Below are 19679 nucleotides of genomic sequence, written 5' to 3'. Positions count from 1 at the left end.
GTGGAAATTCGCACTGACCACAAACCGTTATTGCATGTTATTATGAATAAAGGTTTGGACAATGTATCCAACAGGATCAAGAGATGGGTTGTACTCCTTCAAGAGTACAACTGTACAGTGCGATATGTAACAGGAGTGAAAAATCGCGCTGCTGATTGCCTATCGAGACTTACAAAAAATTCAGAAACTGATGATGAAAGTGAAAAAAATCCAGAAGTTGTTTTGAATATAGAAACACTATCCATATCCAAAGCTGAGTGGGAAGAAGCTGAGAGACAAGATGATATAAGTCAGTTGAAACAAATTATACAAAGCAACAGAAGTTTAAAAAAGGTTCAGTTTGAGGAATCTGGTCTCATCGAATACTGCAAGGTTGCAGATGAACTCAACATAACAACTGACAGAATGATGAGAGGAGATCGAATAATTCCAAATGCGAGTCTACAACAAAGAATCATCGCTTTGGGTGATGAAGGCCATCAAGGAATAGTGAAGACTAAGCAGAGAATACGTGACGATTTCTGGTGGCCAGGATGTGACCTACAAATCGAAAGAACCATCAGAGAATGTATCCTTTGTAATCAGAGTGATAGAGCATGCATGAGTGTGAAGTACCCGATGGTAATCACGAACATTCCAGGGAAAGTATGGGAGGAAGTATGTATGGATATATTAGGACCTATTCATTGTGATGGTAGGCAGCAATTTTGTTTAGTGGTAATTGACCTTCTTACCAGATGGGTAGAAGTTTTAATTAAACCTCACATGAATGCCAAAATAGTAGTAGAATTCTTGTCAGAAATATGTGCCAGGGAAGGTTTCCCAAAAAGCATATTAACAGATAATGGTGTACAATTCAGGTCAAAGGAAATGGAGAAGTTCTGTATGAGCAATTCCATTACACACAAAACCAGTGCCACATACCATCCTCAAACTAATGGAGTAGTTGAGAGGTTCAACAAAGTACTCAAAGATGCTATCCGCTGGGCCTGGGCAAACGGGTTTAGCTGGGAGGAAGCAGTAAAAAAGAAAATAATTGCTCACCGTTTTACTCCACATGGTACAACAGGGTTATCACCTTTTGAATGAAGTAGAGGACGTAGAGCGAACACCAAACTTACACCATCCTGGATGGAGAGAGAGACTGTTGTGAGAAAGGATTTTGGAGAGGTAGTGGAGAGTATCAGGGACATCCAATTAAAGGATAAAGCAGCTCATGACAGTCAAATGAACAAAGAGAAAGTGAATGAAGTTCCAAAGGTGGGAGGTTAAGTAAGGATTAAACTTCCCCCTGTACTAAGAGATGGGCCCTGCAAATGGTCCAAACCAGTTGGTGTGATTGAAGTCTTCAGACATGCTGTGAGAGTACAGGATGGTAGAGTCTGGAATATGGAGAGAGTCTGTGTGATGAAGTCAAGCAGGAATATGAGAACCAGTGAAACAAAATGCCAAGAGCAACCACGTGGCAGTGGCAATGCAAACATAGGAAGAAATGGTGAGCATGTGAGACCGATGTTGAATAAAAATATAATGTCGAGAATTTCCTTGCCAAAACCTAAACCAGATTCATTGCGTGTGTCCTGAAAATGAAGAGTGATCCGCAAACCAGACCACATGAAGAATTTCGTCCAATAATGCAGAAGACAAAGAAGAAATATACCAGACTGTGTTCCATGAACAGCAGAAGACTAAGGAGGGGAGATGTGTAGTATCTCATCATCCCTCCATCACGCGCACCTGCGCGTGATGAAGGGATGGATAGAACGTGGAGACTGACGCATGGAATGCGAGGTTCAAACCTGCATTCGTCAGTTGCTGCCCGAGGTCGGTGGGGCCTGTCCACTCTTACTGAATATCCAAAGTTAATAAAATAACGTATATCCTACCCACGTTTCCTCTCGTATTTCAACCACTACACATTAGCTTTCAGAAGACTGCTTTGAAAAAAGCCTGGCAGGTTGGATTTTAAGACTTGATAAAGTTAGCTCAAAGGGATCCCAGGAGGATGTGTTTTGGGCGTGGCGGGGCAGGACATGGGGGCGGCGGGTCGATAGGGATTAGCATCGCCATGGGCAGTCAATGCCTGGGTAAATAACCAAACCAGAAATATAAGCATTGTGTCCCAACTCATATGTCATCTCTATCCGTCTGTACTACAATACATTAGTTTTGGCTTATAGGCAGTGCTAACGTGCCCCCTCATAGCCACAACTAAAAAGGGATGGGTGGGATTTTGCAAACAGGAATTGCTTAAAATAAAATGAATATCATTATATGGTTTACATTCGCTTTGTACTTTCAATGTCTATAAGTAAAACAACTGAATTTAAGGAAACAGAATCGTTGTAAGCCACAAGCTAAAGTCATTAGCACGCTGTTGCTTTTCTGTTCATTTTTTACGACTAATTACAGCGCCTTGTTTACACCTCGATCTCATTGCCTGAGTCACTGCTATTAAGCTGTGGCAAAACAATCTCCATTACACTTCTAGAGACCAATACAAGCAACCCCTTTCCTCATGACTCTGCACAATGAATAAAGGCTGAAAATGTCAGCTTAAGTTCGAAGGATGCATATAGATTTTACTCAATTAAAATATGGTTTTCCGTTCTGTGTCGGAATCCGATTCTAGCACAAGTCTAAGGCAGAGCAAAAGGTGAACTATTCCTGAACATGTAACACATATCGGCTAATTGGTGAAACAGACAGGCAGTGAGTCAGGGACGTCATTTCACCAAAATGCCTGGGATAGTGGAAGTGACATCACACGACCCTTGAACGTTAATGACATCACAGGAAGTGATGTAATTTGACCGCACCCTTAAGTGACATCACTGGAAGCGATGGATCCCAACCTTTCGCCTCTTGACAAAACAGGAAGTGGCATCACATAGCATTGTCCCTAAGTACACTACGATAAATATGGTTACAATCTCACTACAATGCAATATACATTTCATACAACAATTGATCACAATATGTGCCATTAATATTAGTGTTATAGGCCCATATTACCAAATTACTGTGAATGCAAGCAGACGTCTAAGGCCAAATGATAATGATGTGTTATTATAAAGCACTTGAGCATAAGCGTTTTATATAGAACAAATATAGATACAATATCACCTAACCTGTGTTGGTACTCATGTATAGACCTCAGAAGGATGAAAGGCTGAGTTGGCCTATCCGGGTATCGAACCTGCAACCTGTAGATCACACATCATTGCAGCGAGTGCTCAACTCACTGAGCTAATTTATCAACTAGAGCTATCTTAAAGGCTATAGTAAAATTAGCAATTACATGTATGAATGCTCTCAAAGTCAGAAAGAAAATTACACTCTGTACTGGATACCAATAAACTGGTAACTGAGATTTAACAGCAGGCCAGTTCATCTGCAGGTCTGGCACAAAGTTGGCCACATGTCAAGCCTGCTTGGATCTACGTTTCAGGCTTCAGAGGTTTGGCAAAAGACATACCATTGTGAGGGTTCATAACTGTGTATTAAAGAATTTAGAGTAGCACAGGGAAAGCAGCGCACTCACACAGCATCCCGTACTCTGGGCACTCGTTACCTCATACATGCATACAAACATCCTGAACAGCATGCCAGGGAGAGAGGAAAGATAGACACATTGCAACAAAGCATTAAGTGTGGCACAATGAAATCAAGGTCCACTTGATGTGCTATGGTCAAAACATTTCTACACTGTGCACAAGCTTTTAGGCACAAGGATTTTGTCAAGTGACAGAGGACACCGAGATGGAAAGTCTTGTGATGATGGTAACAGAGACAACGGCACAAAAAAGCATGCTATAACTGCAACTTGCGAAAAGCAAAATACATACAGTTTTTGTCTGCATTTTGAATTTGAGGTGTTTAAGAACAGACTAAATCACCCCCTGAAGTGTGCCTAAAATAAACCTTTAATGAGTCTAGCAATAATCGTATAGAAGTCCAGAAAGTCTATGGGCCTCATTCCGAGTACGGCGCTAACCAGTGGCGCTATTAACGCCTTGGTTGACGCCGTACCCGGACCGGCAGCGCCTTGGTGGATGGCGGAATTACCGCCCCATTCCAAGGTTGGCGGGGCGGTAATTCCCCATTCACCAAGGCTCTTCCCCATTCCCAAATGAGCCCCCATAGGGCTAAATGGGAATGGGGAAGATGCAAATAACGGTGACTGTTCATTACGGTCACCGTCATTGGCTTGGAGGCCCCTTTGCGCCCTCGACTTTAACACCTGCTCAAAGCAGGCGTTAAGGGCGAGGGCGCAAAGGGAACTCGGAGTATGGCGGTAAGGGATTACCGCCACCGGTCTCGTTACCGGTGGCCGCTATCCCTTACCGCCACACTCGGAATGAGGCCCTATTTGTTATTCCTATTCTTTGTTATTTATGGTCACTGCTCAAAGTGTTACACTTGTGGACCCCCTGTGTTTTTTCTTTAGAGGCCTGAACAAGAAAGCCAGCCACTCCAGAAACAAAGCCACATGGCGCTGGCCACAGCCTAGGAGGTCCATTTAAATAAATAAAAAAGCAAGGGAGACCACAGGGGTCGCAGTGTGTAGTATACACCCTTCACTTCTGTATGTGTAGACTGACCCGAATGTTAACTAACATAGAAAATATGGTAAGTGCCAAACTGAAAGGACGTGAATCATATGAAAACATGCATGTCTAGTAGTCACTCAGTAAGAAGTGCAAGCCATGAGCAGGGATGCTGGTTATGGCCAGGGTGTAGGGCTGAGCATCCTAAGCAACAGATCTTTGAGAGAGTCCTTGCACTTTACACAATTAGCCTTCTTTTGGTTTTCCCTTTCCTTTCATTGGCCTGCAGTGGATTGTCAACTTCTCCCTTCTATTTCAAACTAGTGGAAAGGTCAGTGTACACAGACCAATTCATTTCTAAGGCAATAGATCCCTCTAGCGGTGTGCATGACTGCATCGGACACACATACATCTGGCCTTTTATTATAGTTAGATTGCACATTGGGCCTCATTACGAGGAAGGAGGTAGCCATGCCGCTTTTTGCAGCATGGCTACCCCCTTTCCAGATACCGGGTCTGAGTTCCCTGAATGGGGAAATACCAGGCCATTCCGACCTTGGAGGGCCAGGTATTTCCCCATTCAGGGATCTTGGACCCAGTCCATCCCCATTCCCATTTGAGCCCCCATACGGCTCAATGGAAATGGGGAGCATGCTAACAACGGGTCCGTTAATGACAAGCCCTGTGTTTGCATTCTGAACTGCTCACGGGACAAGCTAAGGACGTCTGGTAAAACCAGGCGTCCTTAGCGAGTCCTGCGAGCGGACCGTGTGATGAGGCGGTAGGGGGTTAACGGGGCCGGCAGCTCTACCTACCGCCTTCCGCGTAATGAGGCAAATTGTCTAGCTACATGGATTCTGCATGAATGTTCGGTTTGCCAAACAGTTGTGATTTGTATTTGGGTGGACATCTGGTCCATGTGGTGTGCAAATGAATCACTGACATCCATATCTCAGACACACATGATATGATAGGCTATTTATAACACGCTTAATACCCAGAGTTTTCAAAGCGCGGACCCGGGGATCGAATCTGTGTTGCTCTGTGTCGTCTTGCTTCCGAGGCGAGCATGTTGCCCCTGAGCTATCCTCCCGAGACTGGTGTTTAAGAACAGACTATATCAGACTAAATCAGTGACACGCCCTGAAGTGTGCCTAAAATAAACCTTTAATGAGTCTAGTAATTACTGTATAGAATTCCAGAAAGGCTATTTTGGATTCCTATTCCTTCTTATTTAGTGTCACTGCTCAAAGTGTTACACTTGCAGACCCCCTGTTTTTTTAAGATGCCTGAACCAGAAATCCAGCCAATCTGGAAACAAAGCCACAAGGTGCTGGCCACAGTCCAAGAGGTCCATTTAAAAAAAGAAAAAAAAGAAAACATACATATTTTTCAGGGGTAGCACTGGAGACCAAAGGGGTATCAAGGGATGTTAAACCTATGTAATCACAGGGTATCAAGGGATTGTAATCCTATGTAATCACAGGGGTATCAAGGGATTGTAATCCTATGTAATCATTCTGCTGCATACATTCTAATCATGAACCAGCCACGGCTGATGAAGGAGGACGTTGTACACATGGAACACTGGATAACAGTGGTCGAAGTAAGAGGGAGCTATCGGGAGCGGCGTAACGCAACTTTTATGTTTTACTGTTAATAGTTCCACTACTTTTTACAACCATTTTCAGCATTCCGGAACAGTTCTTTTTGAAGTTAAAACACACCTCATACCTTTTCTTTTATTTTGTAGTAAATGATTTGCAGCTTATTACAAAACTTTATCATACAACATATACTATGTTTTCACCATTCAAGATCAGTTCTGATAAGTGAATTTAAGTCTCATCCTAAAAACATCAGGTACATATAATATTTGTTTCAAACACCTCCTTTAAAAAATATTCTGACCAATTGTAGCCATTTTTTGGAGAAAAAAAACCCAGATTTCTTCTGTCCCCTTTGCTTGTGGCTCTTTGATCAATTTGCCCATGTATTTAGCTCTTAGATCTGTCAAACCACGACAGAAAAATGTCACGTGCTTTAATGATTCGGTCAACTCTCTATTCAAACAGAATCTGCATCCCAATGTGACTGATTTCTTATAAATCTGTAAAAGCTGATTTGTGGGAAATAATTCTAGTCTAAAGTGCATAAACTGATTCCTATACCACACATTGGGAGCCTTGATTAGATACCATGGGAGTATGCCCCGAGTCTTAGTTTCCTGCCATAGGGCGTTCTGCAGGTGGTGCACGTTTTTTTCCTATTGGGTTTTAAACCAGTCGTCTTGACATAGTTTCCATTTATTTCACCTTTCTGGGAATGTTAATTAATTCTACTAGATCCGACTGCAAATACTTCAAGATCAACCAGCATTCAACGGACCATTGCCCTATAAGAGAATTACCACCTCTAAGTAGTTCATTTTTCTAAATTTAGTAGGGATTCTCGGGAGTCAGCAACATGCATTTCCGAAAAAGTACCAACGTTTTCCACGATACCGTTGCTTGTAAAGAGGTGAGGCCCAGTTAATATTTAATCACTTCAATGGAGATTATATTTGGGAGCTTTAACATTTTTCTCCTAATGGCACCCCCCAGTGAGGGCCAAGTCTCCCATGGAGTCAGGGGAATCATTCTGCTCCATATATATCCATATTTTAAAGAGGGCACCACTTTTAGTTTGTAGAAGGACAGGACCGGTAAAATTGATAATTTGCCATACCTTTTTTGGATTAAACTCAATCTTCATCCTGGGTCATCTGTCGAAGTTGGTAATTCCTGCTGTTATTAATAAGTGCACCCAGGTATGTAACCTGCGTGACCTTTGCCAACCGCTCTCGGCCTGCATACCATATGAGACAAGGCTTTGCCCTACCATTTTGTGGACCTAAGATCATGATATTCGTTATAATGGAGTTCATTGAAACTCCATTGATATTCATATATTCCTTGAGGGTGTTTAGGTACCTCTTAGCCCAACAGGAGTTCTGTCCATTAGCACAAGGTCATCAGTTGGGAGCACCTTTCTCTTATCCAATCTTAGGAGCAAAGGGTCTGACCTTGTCCAGTGATTCCCCTACGTCGGAGAGAAACAGGTAGAATAAGGTCGGAGCCAAAGGGCATCCCTGTTTCAGGCATCTGCAGGCGAAAATGGGTCTGATCAGCAGACCCCCGGCATCAAGTCGTATTTGCACACTTGTTGATAAGGGACTTGATAGTGTACAATAGTATGGTTGGACAATTCCAGGCTTCCATTTTTGCCCAAAGTAATTGACAATCTATACTATCAAAGGCATTTTTCAAGTCGACAAATGTCGGTACATACTTGTGTTGTTATTAAAGGTCTCAGCTTTGAGTATGTTCAGCAAAAAGAGGTTCAGGTCTGTGCCCACACCCTTAAGGAAATCTGTCTGCCTAGGATCCGCTCTCTCCATTGTCTTAATCCAGGCCTGGAGTTGTTTCAAAAGGAAGACGGCAAACAGTTTGCCGAGGGTATCTAAGACAGTGATCAGTCTGTAGTTGGCAGCGTCCGACCAATCGTCCTGCTTATAGTTTGGGACACCTTTCTCCATGATTCAGGGATCTCACATCTTCTCATGATCTGTTTAAAAAGATCAAAAATAAAGGGGACCCCGACTTCAGGCATTTCTTTGATCATATAATTCTTAATGCCATCAGGGCCCATAGCCCTGGAGCGAATAACTTTTTTTTATAAGGAGCTTCAAGTCCAAATGATCCAGCGGGAATGGTCAGCCAGAAATATTTTTGTTAGCCACTGCTTCCTTTAACCCATCACCGGGATCAAACAATGTTTCATAAAAGGCGATCCAGGCTTCCTCTGATACCGCGTTTGCCAGTGAAATCGTGCACAGTGCATTCCCCTCATTAAGCATTTGCCAAGAGCTTCACGTATCTTTTTTGTCTAGGGAAGCAAGCATAAATTCAGAGTCCTTTTGATAGATCTCGGCTTTGTATAAGGCTAGCCAGTTTTTATATTTTTACTTTCTGTTTCATTGTACATTCACAAAGCCTGAGTGACATCTCAACCTGGATGCATTCTATCTGGCTTCATATTAACTATCAGAAGCTAGATGAGGTTCTGCTAACACATAGATCATTTCTCTCACAACACCCCTTCTGCCCACGATTATTGGAAACTTGTCAAGTTGTTATCCAGCCTCTAAAGGCTTAGATGTTACAGTTGATAACATTTCCACACCACTTTCCACGCATCTGGACAGTGTGCAGTCATATTAGGTGCTTTAGTGACTGGTCACTTGGAATACTGTATTGACAATCCTGTTGGATACTTCAGAACCACAGACTATTCATCCCTTGGACTCTTTTCACTCTTGGGATCCAGGCTTTGTAATAAATCACCAGAGTGTATTCATGACAGCACACATTTGTCTAGTGGCAGTGTGGGTTGCAACAGAATTAAGATCAGCGACTAGAAGCAATGGATTTCACAAGGTCATATAGAAATCTTCCAAATGACCAACGTAGAGAAACGAATGATAAACAATACAGATGATCTCCTTATGTTGCCTATTCCACCTCCTTGGCTGTTAACCTGGCCCATCCACAACCCTTGAGACATGTGTTGCACCTTGCTCCCCCTGCCATCCCCAGTCAGAGTCACAGTTCCACTTTTATGACACACTTATATCACTGCTGGATTCCACAAACGTTCCTTTATAAGCCTGTTTGCATTACAAGCATCAGGTAATGCAATGCTTGTATCAATTGGTACGAACTTTATTTTCAACAAGGCTATTAGCCAGAAAAAACATTATTTTAATCCAGTTGACTGCTGTCATATCTTCTGCCTCATGACTACCAATTCACACTTATATAGCGGCCAAGGAATATGCTATGGTATGGAAGGAATTACACATATCACTAGACTTCACTGTGATTAGAACATGTGTAGCATGCAGTTTGCAGCCCCACCTAACTTTTGGAATAAGCGATTCTATAACCCCATGCCACAACGGAATCCAGCTGACTTGTGACCATCAAGGAAAGACAAGGGGCCTCATTACACGGACGGCGGTAAGGGTTAACGGTCACCGTTAATGGTAACGGTGACCGTTAACCCTTACCGCCGTACTACGAGGTCCCTTTGCGGGTTGGGGAATTTAACGCCTGCTTTTTGCAGGCGTTAAAACCCAACCCGCAAAGGGACCTTGGTGCTAATTACGGCACCGCAAATTTGCGGTACCGTAATTAGCACCTTCCCCATTCCCATTATGCCCTATGGGGCAAAAATGGGAATGGGGAAGGGCAATGGTGGAAGGGGGAATTACCGCCCCACCAACCTTGGAGTAGGGCGGTAATTCCCCTTTCCGCCAAGGCGGTGCCGGTAACTTACCGGCATGGACCAAGGTGCTAATAGCACCTTGGTCCACCGTCTACCGTGTAATGAGGCCCTTGGTATGATTAAGTCAAGGAATTTAGACAATGCAGCCAGACCCTATGATATAGAGGAGGCAGGACATGGGCAGAGTAATGACTCACTGGGAATAAAAAGATACATTTGCCATTTTGCTCTGCCTCTGAAACCCAAAAATGTTGCCAACAAAGAGACAGCCTGGAGATTGCTTCAAAAGTGGGGGCACATTCCACAACGCACATACCAGCACTGGACACTAGAGGGGGGGTATGGTATTGCCAGAATACTACAATAATGTGTGTAAATATACAGTGGTAATACCCAATCAGTTTGTTACTTATCTGAACTCAGAAAACGCAAAGCCCCTTACCAAGGAAAGTAGACAGAAGAATCTTAATGGAAATCCCTGAAGAGTCGACAAGCTACTTTCTGGGTGAATGTATGAGCCTGACCATCAACCGAGAAGCAAGCCACCCAAATTCCCATGGGGATACAGGGCATCAGGACGTGGCCCAGAGACCTCAGCTTGTAGGGAAAGACCCAACAGCATCTAAAAGTCAAGAGAAGATATATGTGCCAGCATCTATGGACTTGCAGACCCAAAAGAACATTTAAGCCTGCATTGAAAGTGTCAGTTAATCAAGTAAACTATTATATCCCCATGCAATGGACTGCTGCCTGAGCCATCAAGCCTTGCGCTGCACCATTGAAAGGGCAGTCAAGCTAGAATACCTACAGTATTTGAGGACATGGCCACTGTGACAGAGCACAGTTGAACCTACTCAAAAACCTATAGACAACCTGATGTAATTGACGATATGCTGACAAGCTGCCAATTAAACCCATATAACAAGTCATCCCAAAGTTTCTGACATTATGATCGTGCAACACCAAGCCAGTTGAGCCATCCTTCACTGACATTGCCTCTGTAACACAATGCCCTCAGAACAGCTTGGCATTGTGTAAAGCAACAAAGAGACAAGGTTCCCACTGTCAAGCATCTAAGGGCTATGGTAGTGAACTAGTGATGGACCATCAGACCTTGAGATTGTTCAAGTACTCATTCTGTATCTTGACCTTTAGAAAGAAGATATACTGAAGACCATGGGCCTCATTACGAGGTTGGCGGTAACCAGCTGGTGCTAACTGCGGGATGCCGCTGACCTCCTAACACTGTTTCTGCCACCTTATATCCTGTTGCTACCGGGATATTACAAGTCCCGGGGCCTGGGATGTCAGGCGGTGGGAACTGTAAGTCCCCATTCCTGTGGAGTCCAATAGGACTCCACGGCAGTGGGGAAAAGGAAGCACTGGCACTGTTTCTAATGGTTCTGGTGCTTCTGTGAAAACCTTGCCTGAAAGGGCCGGTGTTCCCGGCAGGTCAGACCAAGCATTCTTGTAGTGTGGATGTACCAGCACCCTTATTTCCGGACCACTATACTTGTAATGAGGCCCATTTTCCTAATTATGCTGACTATTTTTGATGTCACCCTGCATTGCAATTTTCAATTATCTAATAGTCCTCTTGTTGATATTCAGTCTGCCTATATGCATTATTTTCTTTCTACTGCACACCAAGTGTAAGTGTGTGTGTGTTATATGATTTCTCAACTCCTGAAGGTCATAATCAGTATGTGTTATGTCACCTCTCTTGTTCCCAACACTAATGAGCATCCATTGATTTCTCCTCCCTTGTGCCATATAAATCACATGAATGAATGTATGTCCTCATTTCTTTACCTAAATATGTTATTTATCAAGTGTGTATCAATGTATGTGAGCTGGTGTCTCCTGTGCTGCACATAACACAATCATGTTGTGACGAGATGACCACTGTGTTGCAGGAATACAAGGATGGGTAGTGGGTAAACTGGTAAACTGCCAACTCAGCCCTTACACCAAAAAACAACACTGATCCAAATCACAAAGGTGAATCAGGCACAAATACGATATATACTTCCTTTACCTTTTGTGGTAATAACATCTAAGATCAGTCTATATTCTTAAGAAGACTGTGAATGTCAGACAGTAGCAACACAGACAGCAATAGTACAAAATATTCCACAATATAGGAATGACCAATCACACTTCAATAAATAAATATATGCACACTTGAATCAGTGACAAAGATGCTGTTGGTATAAGATGCAATTCTAAATGTTGCGTTTAAAAGGCTTTCAAAATAGTGAGCTTCTTGTTTGAGCCAGGGCAATCAACATGCTCTACTGGTGCGGGGCAGCTGAAAACCCGTTCTTTGAGCAGAAACATTTATTTTAAAAGGATTGAAGAAGCGCCAAAGGCAATACCACAGGTTCCGTTCATTCAAATGCCCTCAAACATGGTTGACAATGGTTTGATGTTGGACTGGTGCCTTAGACAGCAGGAAACCTTGTTCTTGTTCTCACAACCAAGGGAAGCTAGCTTACACCTGCAGGAGTATCTGACCTCCAGTGAGGTCCTGGATACCAGTGTAGCAGGCAGAAAGGCAGGTATTTTTTTAAAAGCAGTTCACCCCAATGTTCCCTGGGAGTGGGTAAGGAGTAGTGCTTGTCCCTACTTTGGAACACTCCTTCTTTACCACAAATGCTGGGTTGTCCATGTCCAAAATATGCCCACTTTAACTATTTTTGCAGTGCAGGTATGAATCCAAGAGAGAGGGGAGAATTGCATTGACGAGAATGATGATAAAAACAATAAGCCACAGGGGGTTTTATTTAATTAAGCCAACATTAAGGTGTCCATAAAAATTGACTTGTGCCTTATTGAATCATAGCCAAAGTGCTTTCCTGTGTAGCAGGTATGGGATACAAGATGGACATATTTGGTTCTGCTCTGTCTTCCACCCACTCTCACGACACTTGAGAAATAACCCGAGAGAGTAGCTCTCTCTGCACTTACCCCAGTCTCAACCAACTGGGTGCATTTGGACCTCCCCCTCCCTTGACCCTCTGTGCACTTGCACAATCCGAATGCACTGTGCCTGAATATCGTCTGTCTCTTCTCCCGTGTCTTCACCCCTTAATTGCACTGGTAAATCTGCAGAATTGTTGTCAGGCCTATTTGCTGTGTCTCAACTGGTAAATGTATTATATGCACTTAGTTCTGCCTGTGCAGACTATTATCGTCTCAGAATTTCAAGTGGTCTGAGTGACTGTTGTTTTTCCCCATGTTCCCAGCAGCCTTGAGCGCTTTGAAACACTTGCCTGTTTATAGGCACTTTATAAATAAAAATTACCATTACCATTAACAAACCCCCCCCTCTTCTGTGGCCCTTCACTTGAAAGGCATTTTGGTACACAGCGCCCTGGTGTTAGGCTGACACTTCTGTTTAGGATGTGCCCTCCACAGCCTGTTTCCCCTTGCTTTGGGTGAGCAGAGATAGCAGTCTGAATTGAATACCCATAGCCCGTCCATGGCTGGCAAGTCTCAGATGTTTGTCATGAGGATGATACAAATAAGATTTGGCCAGTAATAATGATGTGACCTTCCAACCACCATACCACAACCCAGGTATGGCTTATATTTTCAGTTTTCTCATGTCCTGAATCCAAAAGAATTGCATTGTCAATCTGCACGATTTCTCCTGTCTGAAACAGCCATGGCTCCCTTAAGCCAAGGATGGGAATTCACTGTTTCTAATGACTTATCTACAATGGGAAAGAAACCACCAAACCAAAGAAAAACCGAAAAGGGCGGACAGAAATGTACCCAACTCAAAACATCCAGGGAAGGGAAAAAAGCAAGACAGGCCTCATAATAACTCCTCAATAGGTCTACCAGGTTTTAAATAGTGTGAACGTCAAGAGCAGAAAATGTCACCTTTCCTGATGGAACTGATGAAAGAAGGGCAGTACTTAAAGAACACAATAATCAAATCACTAGAACTTGTGGCGTCAATGATGTCAATTGAACAGTTTGATAATGGTGATAGTCTATTGAGATAGACTACCCGGTACTGTGTTGCAATCATGAGGGGGTGATAACCTCTGGCTTGTTAATAGTGGTGTCAGCACTAATATTATCACCTGTATCCTACAGAGGGGTCTTACTATTAGATATGAATCACTCTCCTTTCCCTAACAATAAAGTAAAAGTTAAAGTTAACTACAGCAAGTATGGGAATTAGGAAAGGGACCCTTAAATTCAATTGAAAAGAAACTAACTAACACAATAATCAAGGAGTTCTTCTCAAGGTGCTGATATAAACCAACACATTTTGCTTAAGTCCAGAAGAAGAAATTGGGTGAAACTGTCCAACTGTAAAAGAAGACTACATAGTGGCAGGTTTTCACAATATGATATGACATGATATATTATTTATATTGCGCTCATACACAGGTGTTTCAGAGCGCGACCAGGCAAAGGGAGGGGAACAGAGGAGAGAACAAAAACAACGATCTTACTACTATGCATTACCTAATAGAAGTTCCAGTGTTGGCTCAGTGTCACTTATGATACCCCCTGCCCGCCCATTTCCCATTAGGCCGACCAGGTGCAAGATTTAGCAAAGCAAGATACGCACCTGATGGAATAGTTGTGGTCTGAAATAGATTTCTTCCATTGCAGTTGTTGGAATAGTTAGACAGACTTGGTTCACATGCAGCTTGGCAGAATCCTTGGCAGACTCCTCCTCTGCTGAAATGAATGGTATTGTTCATCCTCTTTATCAGCTCCGAAGGTTCATTCTTTTGACCTGTTTATCATCTGGGAAACATATGACAAGAGTATGAATTTCAGGGATGACATTGCAATTCTCTCAACTAGTACAGCTGAGCTGGGGCACACATTGCACAATCTAGGTATTAGCAGACTTTTGGGAAAACATGATTTCTTTATGTTGGGCCTGAGATGGTTATAAATGTTAAACAGTACTTTTAAAGTCAAAACATGGAGATGACATGCAGGTGGTCGATCTATCATGTTTAGAACTAGATGGTGTTTTAGTTTACATGTATTTGAAATAATCCGGAACTCCAAGCAGTTCAGTGGATACTTCTTTTTGGTAAAAGGATTCTGCTAATTCATTGCTAATGTTTCCATTCAAAATGAGTTAATCCTCTGATAATGGTGGGGGTGATATTAGTTCTAAACTGGAGGTATGCCCTTCTGTGGATCTTTCTTACCTAAATGAGGATCATTTAGTAGCTACTCCCTCAAAAATAATGAACGACTGTCATTTAGATACTAGGGGGCCTAGTTGTATATAACTTGATCATACAATAGAGTTTACGCTCAGTTGATGGTTGCCTTCCTAAGCACATTTTGGCTAAGCCCATATTTACTGAGCACAACATTCATTGTGCAAGTGTTTGCTTTTTAGTTTCTGCTAAGTGCTGGAAATGTATCACATATGACCATGCACATGTAACAGACAGTGACCATTCTGCCTTATTATTAGCGATGAAGCTATCTAAGGCTAACTGTAACCTTGAATCCAATGTTGTACTATGCGGAGGAAATGCGGCGGCCTGTCACTGTAAACTTTACTGGGATCATATTCCAAGAAATAAACAAATGTTATTCGATAATATAAGAGGCATTGCACATTCCTCTCAGCCGTCTCTCCTGCATCTTTGGTTAGTGATAGATATTGTGAATGTTCTGATCTGAGTAGTAGCAGCTCTTTTGGAAAATGTGATGTGGTTATGAATGATTTAGGGGTCAGGAAATATTTAGTTAATCCTATGATAGTGTTAAGGGTTCCTTCACTTTTGGCTCACGAGGATAGCTCAGGGACAACATGGTCACCTGGAAAGCAAGACGACATGGAACAAGACAGGTTCAATCCCGGGTCTGCGCTCAGAAACTTCTGGGTAATAAGCACGTTATAAGTAATCTGTCATATCATAAAACAAGGGGTATGCCCTACTGACGGTCTTTTTTACCCAAATGAGGAACATATAGTAGCTATCCCGCGATAAGAATGAATTACTGTCATTTAGATTCTAGGGGCCTAGTTTTATAAAAGGTTCCGATAGAATGGATTTTACTCTCTGCTAATGGGTGCTTTGTTAACGACAGTGCGACTAAGCCCGCATTTACTTGCCATGAAATGCATTCTGTAATTGTATGCTTTTTAGTTTCGGCAAAGGACGTGAACTCAAATATTTCTTTGGGAATTTAAAATCAGACAGTAATCATTGTGACTTCTGATTACCTATACATCTGTTTAAGGCTAACACGAACATTAATACCCGGCATGCGCGGCTGAACAGGAATACTGTGTGCTGATTGGCTCATTTGCGAGCCATACCACACGGTATTCCCATCCATGCCGTGCGTGCCAGCTACTCTGTTCCCGGCAAGGGGCGTGGCAGCTCCTCAGTCAATGAGGAGGCTCGAAACGGGGCAATCCACGCTCTGAGCCTCCCCATGGCTTGAGGCTTCCTTCGTCCCCCGCCGGGGACGCAGGTAAGATTTTTTTTTTTTCCCAGCCTTTCCTCCCTCCTCCCTTCCGACCCCACTTACCTTCTTTTTTCTTCTGGTCTTGGAAGCGAACGCGCTGGAAGCACTTCTGTTCCCAGCGCGTCCACTCTCGATGGCCGCCATGGAAACGGAAAACGGACTACGTTTTCCCTTTCCATGGCGGCGGGCATTTTTTTTGCCGTTTTTTTTTCTGAGAAAAAAAATTAATTAGTACCCCGGTCTAACGGGCCGTGTACTAATGGCAATAAGCGACTTTAGGTTGTAGGCCAATACCGCCCCGAGGGGCATTAGCTGGGGCGGTATTGGCCCACCACCTCGTGGCTTATTGCCGCATTAATAACATACTGTGTGTAGCAAATGTGTCAGCATGTCTCTGTAAAAATTTGCTGGGGCCATATCCTGAGCAAAAACCTAATTTCACCACTTTATACATTTTAAATGGCCTTTCAATAGACTCCCCTGCAATTAAGGGTAGTGCTTGATGCTGTTCATATTAAAAAAGTGTTATCTATGACATTGATTCCAGCCCTTTCATCTTATCGACCAACTTGCAGAGTGGGGATTTTAAAAATGTGTACCAAGTTATATGAAAGGAACAGAACAGTCCGAATTCAAAGATCACTGCAGGGTGCAAAACATGTAAGACTCCTATTTGCCTGATGAAAATGGAGAAAGCTGTACCCACACATGAGGATCTTTTGCTGGCCTCTAGGTAGACAAAAGAAGATTTTGAGAGCATATTATTAAAGATCTAAACTATAGTGATTATTCATTCAAAATAACTAAAAATTGATTTGGGGCACTTTTTATGTAACGTGTTTAACCAAATAATATTATCTGAGCTGGTCATCAAGTCCTGGTAAACAGTAACTATATATACAAGGTTTAATAAATGGGATAGAGAAGATCCAGATTATTATAGATCCACATCTTAACACTATTTTTCATTTAAAAATATTTGGCACGCTGGCTTTAAAGACATTAACGGATTTGATAACAAGTAATGACATTTTTTTAGAAATACAACATGGTTACAGGGAAGGTCTTAATATGTACCTTTAATCTTTAAATGTATACCTTTTGGCAGCGTAATACTGTGTTAATAGACAAGAAAAAAGCTTTACACTCTGTTCATTGACAGAAGATATGGTACATTTTAAATCAGATGGATATTCCCGATATTATTAATTCAAATTAATGGAAATAAAAATGTGGCAGTCTGCATTTAAGAAGCGAGCCTTACTACTCCTTTTTACTCAATATCTTGAGGTGGTTGATGAGTATTTGTCTTAGCCCCATTTGCCTTTTAATTTGTGCATTACGTTCAAACCACGGTTTTGGAAATTCTGAAAAAGATGTCCCTTTAAATGAAGCAGAAGGTTTATGGTTGACTGTGTTCTTCTAGCTAGGACTGCAAATTCTCTGCAGAGATTGATTGATTAACACATATACAGAAGTCCTGAATGATTTAGATCTGGCAGGTAAAGTTTGTCAATCGGCAGACATGCATTTTACCTTCAATAAAGTCAGAGACAAAGGGCATTCTTTTCAAACAATGTGATGATTCCATAAGTTAAATTATATGACTACTTGGGAATTTGGTTCGTACCATCTCTTGATGCGTAAAAAACGGTATCAGTAAACAAGCATCCAACATGAGACAGGTGTTAGGATGAATTTTTAAATGTTTAAGTAATGATAAAATACAACTAGTCAAACACATTTAAAAAATGTATGAGGCTATGGCCAGGACAACTGCATTGTACTCTGCAGGTACCTCCCTCTGGAACGGCCTCCCTGTCCCTCTGAAATGTGAGCCGGACCACCTGAAGGTCTGGAAGCAACTCAAGACCTTCTTTTTCTCCCCTCCTTTCCCTCCCTCACTCCCCTGCTAACCTACCTGTCTACTGTGCCGACTGGTTGCTTGGTTACCCTCAGAGTCTCACTGTGTGCTGGCCTCCTCCTTGACCAGTCTCCCCTGCACTGCCTCCGGGCCGGTCACACACTATGGGCTGTAACTGTAACCTCTAGAGTCGCCCTCATTCTTGCACTTACTCTGAGCCACGCAACCTGGCAGCACTACTTAGAACAATGCTGCCCTGATTGCACTTTCACCTTCCCTCCCCTTTGCACTTCCCCTGTTCCTTTCCTCTGCACTTTGCGTTGCTACACTTGCATTATCTGAACGACACAAGCTATATTAAGATCGCTTGTCTTGTACTCCCTCCATACTATCCCTCGTCTTGTCGTGCCTAAAAACACATGTGTACATGTGCGTTATAAATGACTTATCAAATCATATCATATCAATTGCGGAACATTTAAAATTGTCCATAAAAAAAAGGCCATAACTGGTTTGAAAAACATCTTGGTTGTGGCAGATCTGATCTAAAATGCTAAACACCAATAATACACAGTTGGAGCTGCTGTCCAATGCCAATGGAATAGCATCACATTTAAATTATTCACCACATTTGATCCATCACTTTCTGGTAACATGCATATATTTTAATGTGTTAAGACTTAATGGCATAACAGGTAGATAGCATGAAATAAGCCAAGATGAAAGATTTAGCATGACGTGCCTCCTTACATTAGACTTTATTGCATTTCATAATTGTCTGCCCAAAATATAAATCTTCCGGGAGGCTTTAGATATCACTGATTTTGAGAAATTAAGGCTTTTCACAATGTATCCCTGTCATATTTATTGAGGGCAAACTCATTGTTTGTGTGTTGTGCTTTATCAACGTTTCTACAGAATGCAGTTAAAAGTAGGAGTAATTTTGTGGCTTAACTAAAACAGTGTTAAGATATAGTGAAATGTACATTTTTATTGCCTGCTATTGGAAAAGAAATGCATTTTTGAAACAATCACAAAGTGGGTCATATGGTGCTGTTGCACTAGCCACCACCACTGAATACATAGGCTTCACACATCTCATCTCTAGCCCCACCCAAAACAAATGCTGCACTCTATATTGGATAGCAAACTTAAACTGCAACACCACCATTCAACCCAACGCTCCTTGCCCCTGGTCAGACCACAACATCATTACTTTCAACTTCATGGAAACCCCCTGCTCAAAGGCCATAACAAAACCAGCCCTTGCATTCCTCTCTAGAAGCTCATGGAACATATTGCCAGCCAACCTACTATGATTACTTCTCCCACTAACAGCACCCACGTACCCAAACACAGACCCCAAATCCACGGTCGATCTTTACAACCAAACCCTTCCCAAAGCCATCAACACAGTAGCACATCGAAGCGTATGCAAGCCCAAACCAAGTGCCCACATC

The sequence above is a fragment of the Ambystoma mexicanum genome, chromosome 5q, assembly GCF_040938575.1.
Source record: "Ambystoma mexicanum isolate Mex_15411 chromosome 5q, UKY_AmexF1_1, whole genome shotgun sequence".
Lineage (NCBI taxonomy): Eukaryota > Metazoa > Chordata > Amphibia > Caudata > Ambystomatidae > Ambystoma > Ambystoma mexicanum.
The sequence above is the reverse complement of the archived record's forward strand: the minus strand, read 5'-3'. Positions refer to the sequence as shown.